Raw genomic sequence first — 13,847 nt, forward strand, 5'->3', positions numbered from 1 at the left:
TCTCTCCTACTCTCCTATACTCTCCTATCCTGTGTGTGTGTGTTTGTGTGTATGTGTGTGTGTGTGTGTGAGTGTGTGTGTGTGTGTCAAGCTTTCTCTGTAACTGTAAATACTAATTACCAACAAAGTCAAAAGTCGAGTAATATATCACGTTTCCACTGTTCAAATAGGTAATCCCCTTTTTGTTTATATGGCTTTTTATTTTTTTCTTTGTTTCCGTTTTTTGTTTTGTTTTTTGTAATTCGTCCATCAACCTTTTCATCTTCATCATCATAGTCACCTCCTTTTTCTATTTTAGAGCCTTTTTAGCGTTTTGATCCTTCACATCTCGAGTGCTTCGCGGAAAGCCTCCCGCAGTTATTACATTACGGTTTTAAAACGACCCTTCATTTTCCGAGCGTTTCCATTTACTTCATTACCGCCGCATATACTTTTACGAGTGTTAAAACTCAAAATTAACTGGACGACTATATATCACAAAACGTATAAGCTAGGTACTTTGTTTTCGTTTTTTTACTCTCTCTCTCTCTCTCTCTCTCTCTCTCTCTCTCTCTCTCTCTCTCATGTTCGCAAGACCAAAAAAGTATCGCGCCCCTGAGGTCTAATAGATGCGCAAATCATCAACGCCGCTCGCCGATTCAAAGGTTGTGGCGTTCCGGGGAGGTTGGTATTTGCGGGCCTGCGCGGGAAGGGCGATATGGAAATGTCGATAGCAGGCGATGTAACGGACGTCCTCATGAATGCAAGGTTACCAACGTGGGGAAGGAAGAGGGGGGAGAGGGAGAAGGGGAGGAGAAAGATCAAGAGGCCTTTTTTCCAGTATAGATCGTCTGGTCAGGAATAATGATCTATATGATGGCATTTTGATTTTGTTTCTGCTGAGGCAAAGAAAGTAACGGTCATATTCCAGGCTCTCCATTCCGATAAGAGATGTCAGTTATTATCATCACCATCACCATCATCATCATCATCATCATCAAACGCAGAGCCGAAAGAGTACAAATATAATAGGTCACAAAGACGCAAATATTATAGAGAATAAATAATGAGGGGAACAACGTAGAAAAGATAATTACAGTGTCTAGGATCCGATTAACTGGCAGGATAAAACAACAACGAAAGGTTCAAATTCTTATCTTTTTTTTTTTACTTTTCCTCGGTTCCTTATATTTAAACAAGCACTTCCTAAACTGCTCTAATTTCAACTTTACCTCGCGAAGCTTTTCAAAATACACACCTGAATATCTATATTTTACGTGTACTCTCCAAGGTTTATCTTTTTTTACCTGATACAATTTTTATACAGCTCAAAGTGTTACGCTAGCTCGCCAAAATATTTTAAAAGCAGGCGAAAATGTCGACATGCACGTTTCATAAAAGCACCATCCAGAGGTTTTTTTTTTTTTTTTTTTGCTGACTTTTATTGCATGCCCCAGATGGCTTTCTGATTGAAACTATTCACCTGACACGCACTTGTTCCACTCTAGGCAAAAACCATAGAACACGTGGATTTAATACCATCCAACAGTTTATAGTATTTCCTTTCGTACAAAACAAAACTCCTATTCGAGATGCAGGATGTGGTGCGTGCTGCGTGTGGCTTCCCTTGCCCACAAACTCCAGAAATGCAAGACTGGCTCGTCAACTTAATCATACAAAGTCAGTAAACTAGAAAACTAATTTAAGTTGTTCCATTAAACCAAAAGATAAAATGCTAAGAATATTTTTAGTCACCATTAAGCGGCATTGAGACTGAAACTTGGTTATGTGGTTGTTGGAAGACGTCGAAGTATCTGCTGCTTTCGATAGGCATTAGATATTAGACAGGCATTAGTCTATTTGGAAACTGAAGTAAATGGGCTTCGAACTAAATATGCTGCAAGAGGATTGAAGCATATGTGATAATGCTATTAGACCAAATCCGAATATTAAAGCCTCAGTTTTGTATCATGCATTTCAGTAAAGCACATTTTGGGTAACTGAGGAATAATATTTTATAGAATTTAGGTACAATTCACCACTGTGTATCATGGAGGGATATTAGAAAAGTGCGTCTCTCGAACAATTTAAAGGGACAACCGACATATATTGAAATAGCAAGCGATCACTGGCAACGCAGAGGTAGGTTTGTGGCCAAGAGAATTAGCAAGAAATTCGGGTGTGGGATTTGAGGCCTTCTTGGTAATCTGTTTCAATGGCTCAACCCGGATCGGCGGCCTTTCTTCCTTCCTGCCGTGAATACCAAACGCGATGCTGAAAATATTGAAGATTGATGGCCGGGTTTCAGATGCGAGTGTAATTACCGGGAGTTTGAAAAAAAGGTGTGTGAGAGAGAGAGAGAGAGAGAGAGAGAGAGAGAGAGAGAGAGAGAGAGAGAGAGAGACCGACTAAAACAAACACAGACATACAGACAGACAGACCAGACAGACAAACAGCCAGAGACAGGGAGCGCACAGAAGTATAGTGGAGAAAACCTTCCCAACACACAGCAGAAATAAATAAGTACCGCTTTGGTTTATTTATTACAGCCGCGTTCGGCATAGCGTGACGTGGCGAGGCTGTTGCTGTTGCTGCTGCAGACAAAAGACGATGGTGAAAGCTCTTTGGCTTCGGCCGCGGCAGCAAGAGGCAAAGAAGCCGCCACCGTCTGTTGCTTACGAAATTAATAACGTTAAGAAGTTGTTTTTTTTCACAGCAAAGGAAGAGTTCAAGGGCATAAAAAAAAGAAAACAATAATGAAAAAAAAAAACGCTACTTACTGCTCCTAAAAAGAGTGCAGAAGAGTAGCCGAAAGAGAGATCAAAAGTGCAAGGGGGTGCGTCGGCAGAGATGTGGGAGGACAGCTGAGTCTCCTCCCAGCATATAACCATTGTTGCACGCCCCCCCCCGATGCCCTCCCCCAGCACGCAATCCCCTTGATACCGTTCCTACTAAGGCCTTCCTGCTGATCCCCAAACAAAACCCTACTGTTCCCCCAACTCGCCTAGGTCTTGATTTCCCTCCACCAGAACCCTTTGCCCACACTTTCAGAAACTTTTTCCCTTCGGCAACCCCCCACACGGATACCCCTCCAACCACGGCCACCCAAAGTTGCCAGATTGTCTTACTCAGCCTCTTATATTTGCCGACTTCCGACCCAAAAACTGTCTCGTGGACCCCAATAAGGAGATTCACTTATAATTGTCGTTAAAGTAGATAATTCCTGATGTTTCTGGGCAATAGTCAGGCGTCAGAAACCGGTAAATACTATGCTCTGAGTACGACAATCCGGCCAACCGTTTTTACCCAATAAAACACTTTAGTACTCCTCCTCCCTCATAGCCCCCTCGTGCTCACCCACCAAGGGCACGTGTTCCCCTCACCGAGTCCCCCTCTTTGCCCCTCTATCGCTTCCCCCTCCACCATATTTCCTCTGCTTTTAATTTTACATCCAGCGCCGCCTAAAAGCTTCTTGCAAACTCCCGCCGGCAGATTGAAGACCCTTTTGCTGAGGAATTCTGAAGGGTGTGCAGGGTGGATGCGTATTAATAACGAGAGTATTAACGAGAGAAAAAATGTCAACCTCCATTTCCGCACTCTTATGTATTCAAGTGACGGCGCATCCTTTAATATATGAAGATGTGTGCGAATTTTCCTGGAGGAGTTTTGGCTTGTGTGTCTCCATGAGGACAAGGAAATTCATGCAGCGAGGCAGCTTGCGGAGTGAGGATTTTCTTTACATTTGTGCGAGTCTTTCAACGCCAGAGACAACATCATTTTCCGTGATTATTATTTTTTTTTAAGCCGCCTGTGTTGTGTCTTTGTAGATATGATAAACAGCGGTGATCATAAATAAAACTACACTAGTTCAAAATTATTCAACATTTTCATCTGTTTTCCATCATCAAAGGCGGTCATTTTCAGAACTCATACTTTGCAGAGTCCCGACATATTCTGCACTAAGAGAATATCGTGAGGCACCCAGCCATGCCTCAGTCTGCTCTGCCTCAGCGTCAGTTTCGGCCAGCCTGGAAGCATATGAAACCACCACGGTACCGATGACGATTTTAGGGGGAAGGGAGGGAGGGGGGGGGCGAGTGACGTCACGGCCAGACACCGGAACTAGTATTGTAACATCCTGCGGCAGTCTCCCATAGCGGCTGTTCTCAACGGCCTCCGGAGAGTGAATGCAGTTATTGACACCAACTCTACGTCTGTATTTCATTTTTTACAGGGTTGTATGTCCAGAGATATTACAGTATAAGTACTTATTATATTTTTACATTCGACATAACGCTCACATTCAACGGCCTACGGAGAGTATTACTGATTCAAGAAAACAAGTAGATACAGAGGTATTTCTCTTGTCATATCAGTTTGAGTTTCTCTGATTCTGCTGACTGTCTCGAGCCAACGCTTCGGTCCGGACAAAAGATCAAAAGTAGAAGCCTCGCCAAAGGTTCGGTTGAGAGTAACGTAAAATACTACTCCGGGCGAATAATCATTTCCTGTATGACGAATCCACATATTCGTGATTCATATTTCAATTGGATAATGAAGCTGCGATTCATAATTAGATTGGCCGGGTAATAAGTAGAAATATTATGAGCAAAAACATTACTCCTAAAAAGCGGATGTTTTCGGCCTAGATTAGATGAGAAAACTATATAAGCTTTGAACAGCCCGCAACTCATCAGCTGATCGTTCATCGAAGTAGTAGTAGTAGTAGTAGTAGTAGTAGTAGTAGTAGTAGTAGTGGTGGCAGAATTGGTAGTAGTAGTAGTAGTAGTAGTAGTAGTAGTAGTAGTAGTAGTAGTAGTAGTAGTAGTGGTGGTGGCAGAATTGGTAGTAGTAGTAGTAGTAGTAATAGTAGCAGTAATAGTAGTAGTAATAGTAGTAGTAGTAGTAGTAGTAGTAGTAGCGGAGGTATCAGTAGTAGTAGTAGTAGTAGCAGCGGAGGTATCAGTAGTAGTAGTAGTAGTAGTAAAAGAATTAGAACCATGGAGATACCACAACACGGGCGGCAGACAGTCCAAGTAGGAGTCATTAATTATGTGTGTATATTAGTATTCAGAGAGGACTAATTATTATGAGACGTGCGTTGCATCTGGGAGACAGTCATCCGCCATAAAGAAAGAAACATATACGTATACACATGTTAATAAGCCCCCGTACGTCTTTGTGTGTGTTGGAAGGCGAACATGGCTGCGCGGTGAGCAGACGCGCGGTGGTCGAGGCACGTGTGTGGTATACTGTAAAATTTGCATAATATTAATTTCCTGTCAGCCACGGGGCGTATTAGAGAGAGAGAGAGAGAGAGAGAGAGAGAGAGAGAGAGAGAGAGAGAGAGAGAGATGAAAATTAAAGAAAACAGGAATAAGGGAAAAAAAAAGACAAAGAAATAAAAGTAGAAAATAAAATAAAAAGAATCAAGTAAGCTTCGTGTTCCAAGTAGTACGTATCGCCCGCCATATTGACCAAAATTTCCTTTCGAAGATGACCGCCATTATTCAGTCTGTTTTAATCTTGTTTTGGGGCGAAGGAAAAGCTGCAGGAGAGTTGAGGGCAAACTAGCCTTAATGGACTGTATTGGCTATACAGGCAGCGCCACACGTGGCCACTCGGTGAACTGTCAAAGCAGTACTTTCCATAGAACTCAAGTTATGTATAGAGTGCGTCTGAGGCTGCCTCCAGGATACAGGGTCTTGGTGCCGCCACCGCTCCAAGCCAACGTCTGCACACACTTTACTCCTACCCGATTTCCTGACTCTACTATTTGACATGGAGAAAAACTGAAATCGGGTTGGAGTGAAGTGTGTGCAATCATCGGCTTGGGGCGACGGCGGCATCATGGCCGTGTATCCCTGAGACAGCCTCAGACGCACTCTAGTTTATAACTTGAACTCTAGTGAAAGTTCAGCTTGGAGTTGAGTGGCCACATGCGGCGCTGCCTGTATAGCCAATACGGTCAATTGGGGGAACAGAAAAACGAAGTCTAGAATTTAAATAGCATGTATGATAACCCAGATGAGAATGTAAATCAGAACCAGAAACTCTTAGAAATCCATTACGTTGGAAAAATTTTGCCTAACTCACAACAGAAAAACAAATACACACAGACAGGCATACACCGAAAACATAACGTCATTACCGCCTTTCTCTTAGACGAACGATAACAAGTATGTGTGCACCTGTCTGTCCGCGTCCGTCCGTCCAACACTTATCATCGTCCGCTGCTCAACACCCAACCTTCATCCAATCCCCTACCCCGATACAGTTTCCCTCAATGACGCCGGTGAACGTGTCTGCTCAAATAAGAGAAAGAAGAGAAGGGCGTCTAGATGTCCACGATACCCCAAGCTTGTCTCGGCTGAAGCGTCCACATCCCGCCACCGCCTCTCGACCCTTTATGAAGCCCCTCGTTGGGTTATGTAAGGATGATGTAAAGAGGAGGGTAAGGTAGAGCAGGGTGGGGGAGGGGAAAGAGAAGGATGGTGATGGTATGAGAGGGGAAGGCAAAACAGGGAAGATGATGGGAGAGGGGAAGAGAATGGGGGATTTCAGTGAGGGGAAAAGGGGAGGGAGTGGAGGGTGATATGGGAGAAATATAAAACAAAAAAACTAAAGGGAATGGGAAAGGAAGATGACTTGAGCGAGGGGAAAAGGGAGAGAAGGGAAAGTATACTGGAGAGGGGAGTGGAGGAAAGTGGGTGAGGGGAAAAGGGAGAGAAGGGGATGGTATGGGCGTTAAAGATAAAGCAGGGAAGGTGAGGGGAAAGGGAAAGGAAGAGAACTTGTGTGAGGGGAAAAGGAAGGGAAAGGTAGGGGAAGGGAGAGGGGAGTGGAAGAAAGTGGATGAGGGGAAAGGGAGAGAAGGGGATGGTATGGGCGTTAAAGGTAAAACAGAGAAAAGAAGAGGACTTGAATGAGGGGAAAAGGGAGGGAAGGGTAAAGGTAAGGGAGGGGGGGGAGTGAGACAAAATCGAAGAGTTTGGGCAAGAGTTACGCAGACCCCAATAATGCAAAATGGATCCTTTTACACGCCAGGGACATTGCGGGGCCAACTGTTACGCCCTCAACGATATCATGGCGCATGTTACCGCGGCTATCCAATAAAGAGGAACGGCAAGGCTAGGGATGATGATGATGATGGTGATGGGAAGGTTGTTATGAGCCACCTAGTCTGCGCTCACGTATGCTACCGGGGCCTTGTGTGTACCCGTATAGTTTTCAAAGCCACGTTCAAAGCCACGGGATAGTTGACGGAATGACTAAACACTCAACACAAAGCAGCTCACATGGCGACGAAAAATACACACACTCACATATATCTACTTCAATTAGGAGTGAAGGGCTATAATGTGATTGCTATCCATACTGCGCAACAGGTAAATATTAGTTTTTATGTATCTTATGTTTTGCTTGCAATGGGCTAAGTAGTTATACACTCTGGGTTGGGTACGTTCCTGTCCCCCCGTCGTTGTGTATTCGATAGTGCGGGCGCCAGCTGCGACACCACTGAAAGAGTCGTATTGGGAGACATTTCGCCACCAAAGAACACATATTTGACAAGGCTTTCGTAGGAGTTGTGGGCATTTCCAGAGGTAGTTTTATGACCCTGGTGGTAGTCTGACCCTTCTTCTGTACCATGAACCTAAAGAAACACTCATTAGAACCCGACTGATCCCCTCTTTGACCTTTAGAAATAGGTGATGTGAGATGGCAAAGTGTCTTGTAATACCAACCATAATGTTTATTCCGTATATGCCGTCACTTTTAATCAAGGGACGAGCTGCATATAAGCGACTGATGAAGATGAGAGTCGTGAATATTTTGTTATTTTTTTCCGAGTCGCTGTGAGACTATGAGTTATTATTTACTCCGCCCACATGGACATTAGGGTTAATAGAGGCTGATCAACTCACCTCCTCTTGTTAAGTGTCTTCATCAACTACTTAAATTCCGCCGCAGTGTTGCTTACTTTACTCCCTTCTATTGCTACTGCCTAAATAGACAACGCTAATAGATATAAACGGAGATCTGAATATGTTGTTTATTTTAAAGAGCTAGCTAACTGTACTGCACAATTACTCAGCTCAACTAACATTATCCTATATTATAATGTAGGATAATTGTCAATATTGCTTTACTTTTATTTCGAGTACCATGCAGACAATATAAATTATATACCTTGAAAAGTGGAGGTAATTTTAAGTTTGAATGGGTGTGGCGCTCTCTGCCCTATATATACTCGTCGACGCGGGCCGGCACCAAGGTTATCAATGCTGCAGATAAGGAGGCACCAGGCACGCTCACAGGGTCGCCACAACACAAAGGGACGTCATTAGAAAAAGGATTTTTTTCTCTTGACAGCCTATACCAAAAGATCCAGCCTCATCAACCATAAAGGCGGCGAGTCCTTTAACTTATTATAGTAAATAAAATACGTATAGATGTTACGCCGTTAAGCTATTTGTAATATTTTCCTTTAATTTGTACTCAATATTTACTGACAAGTGAAAGTGACACTGTATCCTCAGGTGACCGGGCAAATCATTTGAATCGCTAAAATAATTGATGGGGAGTCACGCCCGGGGGCGCGCCGCTTCACTCACTCGTCGGCTCCACTACCGAGCCATATACCCCGCGAGCAGGCTACCATGCAGCTACCCTGTCCATCTCAAGCCCCTCTTGGCAACCTTCGTCAGTATGTCAGTATTATAGAAGGGGGGAAGGAGAGGGGGAAGACAGGGGGATCCTATCTCTCGGGCTGCTTAGGAAGACCCAGAATCGCTGATCAACGCTGCGTTTTTTCTTTCCTCCTGGACCACATCCTTGGCCTGCAAGCAAACGACCCGCCGTTTTGAAAGTGAAATGCCGAGGTATATTACGTTTTTTTTCTTCTAGTTTTCAAACGGAATGAAAGTAATGCAACTATGACGAAGCACAGAGAGAACACATTACATTACATGCTACATTAACTTTTCAGGATACTATACAAACGTAATGAACGAATAAGACAGTTATGCAGAAGCACAGAGGAAATCGCCCAACTTCACATCTCCAAAAATCATAAAAGACCAACGATTGGTGGAAATTATTAAATGATAATTGGCTGTCAGATTAATTGTTTGATGAGGTATAGGCGCTGCGATATTGGCTGAATTCAATCTATCTCCATTTTCAATAATTGCCATAATGAAAGCCGAGGCCTCAAAGCTTACCACAGACGACACTTAATTAGTTGTGGAATCAAAATTATCAATTACTGAATAAACGGGAAGCACTATTGTCATATTAACGCTATTATTAGGATCCAGTCCAGTATGTGCCTTCAAAACCGATGGATCAGAATCTCCAGAGGAATTTATTTGGAACATGAACGCGAAATCTTTCAGATGCTATTCTAAATGATTTTCCGAGTCAATATCTGATTACCATGTCCACATCAGGATTGGAAATTAGCATAGGAAATCTGTGACCCTAACTCCCACAAATGTTGTCGGAGGTGTAGCAAAAGAGGTGGTGGCAGTAAGTTCAGCAGTTTCCATGACGCGAGAATATATAGACCTTGTCAGTAAACTAGGTAATAATATCTTAACAAAACGCAGCACAGACCATCCAATGCTAGATCATACATTTGTGACAGTATGATGGACTAGAGTTAAGAGACGGGGGTTGTGATGAAATAGTTAGGGATGTTAAAAGGACTGCGGGTGGATTAGAACGCGCAAAAAGGTAGGTAAGAAGTAAAAGAAATTACAAAATCAGCTGAGTCGGAGAGGCTGTAGCTCAGAATCACACCCCTCCCAAGAGTCTTCACCCCCTTTCCCCGAAGCTCTCTCGCATGGCTTCAACGGGAATGAAAGTAGGGGAGAAACGAACCTTGTGAATTATCTACATAACTAGCAGAAAGAACAAGTGTTTATTCACCTCTGAGAGAAGACTGAACGCATGCTCATGAGAATAATTTTCCCGTCAGGTTCGTACCCAACAACGGCGTGGCAGAAAGAGCGAGCAAGCTTAATGAGAACGAGCAGCTCACGAAGATATTGCATTACTTAGCGCCCTGATCCAAACGTCCCTTCATGCAACTTCATAGCCACTCGTTTTCCTCATGAAAGGAGGAGGGAGCAGGCTTAGTGAGAGTGTGCAGGCTTAAGGCTTAAAGCGATTTCCAGAACAAGTGAGAGTCCAAATAATGCATGAAGAGGAGATTCGCTTAATTATAATTATAATTCTATCTCTTAACGCCGATCTCCCATGAAACACTCACTTGTCTTCTACGGAGCCCTCACCCCTCCATTTTTTTTCATTAGAAGTAACTAGTCACAATACGGCTACAAGCAGCCATATACCTCGTCATACTGCCATACGACATAGCCTACCACGCATCACATCAGAGTCCACACACCACCGTCACATGCCACACCACATTCACACTACAGGCACCGTAACACACCACTCGACCATTCAACTCACCATTCACACACTATAATAGATTAAAAAGGAATCATAATAAACTTCCTCCTGGAAGGAATACCACACGACTAAAAGTGACAGGAAAAAGGAAAATATATTACCAAGTCCACACACAAAAAAAAGATGAAGTACAGTGAGACAGGCCTTAACACTGATGGTAAAGATGAGGAGGGACTGGCGGGTGGGGGGTGTTGTGGACGACAGCACCAGCCATTCGCCAGTGTGAGTCCGTGGAGATCCAAAAAGAGTGGAAGACTCGCAACTAACGAGTCTTCCACTCATTATTTCTATTAGGGCAAGTAAAAATCAAACGTAACAGAAATAAGATAAAGGTGGCTCGCAGGCTTGGGTTTACACGGATGTGAACAAGGTTCAAAATATAATACTTTCGAAGGATTTTTGTTCTACTTGTCCATAAACCAAGATATCAATTTTGCCATAATATTATGGTTTAACTTCTCAACTATCCACTAACACCTCCCCTATGGGGGCGCGCCCCAGACTGGAAATCGCTTTAAGCCTTAAGCCTGCACACTCTCACTAAGCCTGCTCCCTCCTCCTTTCATGAGGAAAACGAGTGGCTATGAAGTTGCATGAAGGGACGTTTGGATCAGGGCGCTAAGTAATGCAATATCTTCGTGAGCTGCTCGTTCTCATTAAGCTTGCTCGCTCTTTCTGCCACGCCGTTGTTGGGTACGAACCTGACGGGAAAATTATTCTACTGAGCCGGTGGATGAGACGGATGGGAGTCATTGGATCTGTGGTGCACATCTTAACATTTATGACGATAGAGGACCAAACTAGACACAGACCACTTTATGAACGAGAACGCACCGGAAATACAACTTAGTATGCCTTTTTACATGCTACCGGGGGTAATGTATACTTCGACAAATAAAACTGTACCAGTGAGGCAAGCAATCAGACCGTCTGTTCAACCAGTCGTCCCAAGATGTAAGCCATAAACGTGCGCACTTTTTCACCAGATTATGATCAACAAAGGCTTAAGAACTAAAGGACACGAGATAGCATCGTCTGTACCATGCCGATCAACCCTTAAGTGTTACCTTTGGATATAGTACACACTAATTGACTTACCGAACTCCCTAACTACGCTACATCTCATTAAAGGCCAGTTCGACAGTCCAACCCAGCCATTGTAAGCGCCCAAACCAAACTATATTCTCCACAATGATCCGTTATTTCTACTCAATACCAGACAATAGAAAGATTTCCTGTGTCGTTTCCTAAAATTTTCTCCTTTTTATACCAACGCCAAACACTAGACAAGGAATTTTCGTAGTATTTCGTGTTTGGTTGGGGAGCTCACAAACTTGCTGTAGTGGACTGTAAAACTGGCCCTTAAGACAAGTAGTACAGTTAAGTATCAGTGATCTAGTCAACACGCCACCATGACAACACACCACAACCACCATTCATCCCCGCTAGCATCAGACCAATACTACCATCTCTACCACCACCACAATCACCATTGTTACCAACACCAACACCATCCATTCATACTAACACCAAACCATTACTGCCAGCTTTACTACCATAACCACCATTATCATCACCATCATCAAACACACCACCACTCACACCAACGTCAATGAAACCACCATCACAACCACCACTACCACACAGACAACCACTTATGTGCACCAAAACCAACGTCAATACAAACATTATACACCAAAACGAACACCCACAATCATTACCACTATCACCACACACACACACACACGCACATTGCTTCACCACCATCACTACAACCCACGCCACCACCACCACCACCACCGTTTCATCACCAATAACAGAACGTGGCTTGGGGCGTAGGAGGTCACTCATGTAATCAAGGGGAGACACTAAGGGAGCCAAAGCTGATCCGAAGAGCTTATGAGGAGCCGAGCCGAGGCCTGAGGTAGGTTGGCAATAATGAAAACTAAATTGCCTAGCCGGAGGGATATTGTCCGAAGCTAAGTATATCACACACACACACACACACACACACACACACACACACACACACACACACACACACACACACACATGCCATATAGCTACCAACAAAGAAAACCACTCTTAAATACCAAATATAATTATAAAACGTATATACGTATTGAGAGATGAAACATGTATAAATAACTCTGATTACTCCGAAATATGAATGATGATAATCTCGGAAAAAAAGTAAAAGTCCAGAACGAAGAGAGAGAGAGAGAGAGAGAGAGAGAGAGAGAGAGAGAGAGAGAGAGAGAGAGAGAGAGAGAGAGAGAGAGAGAGCAGTCCCGTAAAAGATGACACGGGCAGCAGATTACCGAAGACAAATGTAATGTCCTGCACAGACTTAGTTTCAGAGACAAATGCGATTAAGATGATTTTTCTTGCCAAGTCGCGTCAGGAGAGACACACAGACACATAAAGGGTTGGTGGGGACTGATTTATCGCCTGGGACTTAATAATTTTATTTTGCAGGTTCAGCGAAGCCTAAACAATGAATGGGCTCCAAACAATTTACACGTTATATTTTCAAGCCTCGACGCCCTGACTGTTGCACGCCGTGAACAGATGGCATTCACTTTCCTTTCATTGTGTGTCTGTCTATCCTAAGCGTGTATTTTCTACTTACACACACACACACACACACACACACACACACACACACACTCGTCAGTCAACCGTCACCTCCATTCCTCCATTCATAAACTTCATTTTTTTAGAATACTTGTAGTAATGTCAACACCAGTGACGCGGCAATACGGTACAAACCATGTGGAAAAAGAGCTAAGGTTCCTCGAGCCACAGGCTAATCCTGAGGTACGAGACGGTAGGCTACTCATTAACCCGTCACTTTACAAACACACAACCATAACATATCAAACGGCGGTAGACATACAGCACTTAATACTGTCTAGAAGCTTAAGAATTGGTCGTAAGGGTAAAAGTTAAAGTAAAACTGGGAAGCAGTGAGAAAAAAAATTAAAGACCAGATGAGAGAGAGAGAGAGAGAGAGAGAGAGAGAGAGAGAGAGAGTGGCAACAAGAGACGTCATTCCTCTCACGTTTCTGTTGATGCGGCAGTGAAGGAAATTAAGTGAAATCAGGCATGTAGGCGTGTGGTGCAGCTCCCACGGCATAAGAAAGAGCCCTATCATCTTTCTTAAATCAATCTGCCTCCGTCTCGCCACAGAAGACTTATGCATCTACATTTCACTAAACTGGACGTGGAATCATTAGTCTTCGTATGTGTGGGCGTTGCTCATGTAAAGACACGCCCATGCCAGTCAGGTAGTTCATACTTCCACACACAGATACACAGACATGACGCCGGAAGATACGCAGCCGTAAATGATGTCAAGTAGCTTCAACTGAGTCGTGAGAATA

Source organism: Eriocheir sinensis, chromosome 21, assembly GCF_024679095.1.
Source record: "Eriocheir sinensis breed Jianghai 21 chromosome 21, ASM2467909v1, whole genome shotgun sequence".
In the NCBI taxonomy this organism is placed as follows: Eukaryota; Metazoa; Arthropoda; class Malacostraca; order Decapoda; family Varunidae; genus Eriocheir; species Eriocheir sinensis.